This window comes from Schistocerca cancellata, chromosome 1 (genome assembly GCF_023864275.1).
Source record: "Schistocerca cancellata isolate TAMUIC-IGC-003103 chromosome 1, iqSchCanc2.1, whole genome shotgun sequence".
NCBI lineage: Eukaryota > Metazoa > Arthropoda > Insecta > Orthoptera > Acrididae > Schistocerca > Schistocerca cancellata.
Window position 1 is genome coordinate 604,042,607 of NC_064626.1, and position 2,454 is coordinate 604,045,060.

Consider the following 2,454-nt stretch of genomic DNA (forward strand, 5'->3'; position numbering starts at 1 on the left):
AATTACATTCGATATTATGCTGCAGAAAGAAATTTCGGAAACTGAAGAGAAAGTTGAAGTACTGAAGGAAGAAAGACTAAAATACTAAACCTCCCGTCGTACTTTACGACGGACTCAGAGATGGAGCACAATGTCGGGTTGGGAAAGGGAGGGGATGGAAATTGTGGAGAACACTGTACTCAGGAGTGTACTTCGTGAAATTGTAGACGCAGTATTTATACGAGTTTCTTTTTTTTGTAGTTGTTGAGAATGTGATTCAACCTAGCCACTAAATTACGTACATCAAACACAATTCTGTTATTAATCCGGCGAACGCTATAGGATTTGACTGTATATGTGTTCACTTATCCCTGTTATCATCAACAACCATGAAACTGTGATAATATAACTAACTACCGTGTACATATAACCTGCGTGGTTTGACAGCTGTCACATTCAATTTACCTTCGCCGCGAAGCTTAAACCAATAGCGAACAGGCAGCATGAATTCTATCGGTCGGTGCCCAGAATTACTGGTGCACGCCGCGATTTACGCCCACGACCGTATCAAACGTTAAACATTACGGTATGCCAACTCAGTTTGAAAATAACACTGCACACACGTTTGTAGCACTTTCCTCCAAAAGGCACGCAGCATAAATGGAATTGCAGCAGCAGTAATTTAAAATAAAGAGATAGTTTGAGTAAAAGACAAATACTTATAACTAACGATGGATTGAGAAAGTTACATTGGATGCTGATCATTCACTTCCGGCAATTTTATTTACCCAGTAAAAATTGAGAAAACGAAAAGAAAGAATGTGGGTTTGGAAGGAAACAAACAATTTACAATCTGAACTGTTGAATTCTGCTAGTCTTTAACTGGGGAGAGCGTATAGTAATGCTGCTAGTATGTGCGCTGATGGAGAGGAGTGGCAGCTTGTTGAGATGGCGGCGGCTCCTATGATGTTGCAGATAAAGTTGTTGCAGCAAATCCGTTCGTCGTAGTTCCACAGCGAAGTATGCTGGTCAAGTCTCTTCTCGCTTATAAGTCATCTGCAGTGGTGTAAGAATGCAGTCCCGCGACGGTAACATTGAATAAAATGTTCTCGGCTTTCCAACCGCCAGGTATTTAAACTTACACAAAATTTCGTCCAAGTGGTCACTTGACAATGACCAAGGAGCACTTGGCCGGAAGCTCGTGTAATTTTAATTACTTGACGCGATTGGAGACTCGAAAACTTTTTATTCGTCTGCAGTGGTGTTTAACAAGCCACTGGCTGGATAGAGCTAATTGTTGGCGATATTCCACAGTTTTAGGATATACACGTCTATTACTCGTTTTAGACACCACGCTTTCGTTTCAGTACTTTATACACTGTTCATGGTAATTTATGATCACGATATAACATTTGCATATGACTCCCTCAATCGCAAACTCACAGTCAGTAAAACCATTCTTGCACCTATTCACACCTGTAATTATGTGCACATGGTAGCAATCACTATGACGTATACTCGCGAAAGCATCGTCTCTACTGGATGAGACACAGTCCATTTAGTAATACTTAAACCGTACGATCTTTCTATTCATAATGATCACCACACCTTTCATTGCGCGCTGCGACGTCATCTACATCGTCAGCCGTCAAGTTCCATAATTCACTGTCTCGGCTAGTTTATGCATCTCAAAGTACGCCATGCTATCAACCACGCACTCACTAGCCAACTCTCTCTCGCTGTATTCGTTGCTCCACTGTCACTCTCGATGCCGGTTCAGTGGTTTCATGCCTGCGATTTACAAACCAGTTCTTCACATCACAGATAATATTAAAAATGCACATAAATAAACAAAAGAATTTAATGCCTTTCCATAAACAAGTAATAATAAGAGAAGAGATTTTTCCATTAGAGGAAAAGAAATAAATTGTAGTTATGTTTCAAAAATTATTACTAAACACAGCTATGCTACACCATCAAAGATAGGAATACTTAGACTAAGCCAGCGGAAGAAATGACAGAAGAAAGAGAAACAGTTTGCCAATCACTAAAGGCTATATCTTCACGAAATCTGCCTAATCGTTTTCTCAAGAACGATCACGGAACTGGCCTTTCTTGGGCTAAGGAAACCACGGAAAACCTAAATCTAGATACTCGGACAGGATATTGGACTTCGATTACGATGGCAAGTCCATTGTCTCAGCAACTACGCCACTTCGATTGACATTTGTAACGAAACGATTACCTACTGTACACAGGAGACGAGTTACGTATTAGAAAAATAGTTACCTCGAGTGCCTGCAGAAACAGGCAAAGGACACACGAAGCAGCCACTAATCACCGAATACCGTCAGCAAGGGGGGTAACGTAAACCCAAACGCCGCTCGCAGGTGTTGTGGATCTGTGTGTGGCCGTGCGCACTCAGCCTGCGAGTAAATGTTTACTAGCCGCAGTGATCGAAATGGACGCACGTCG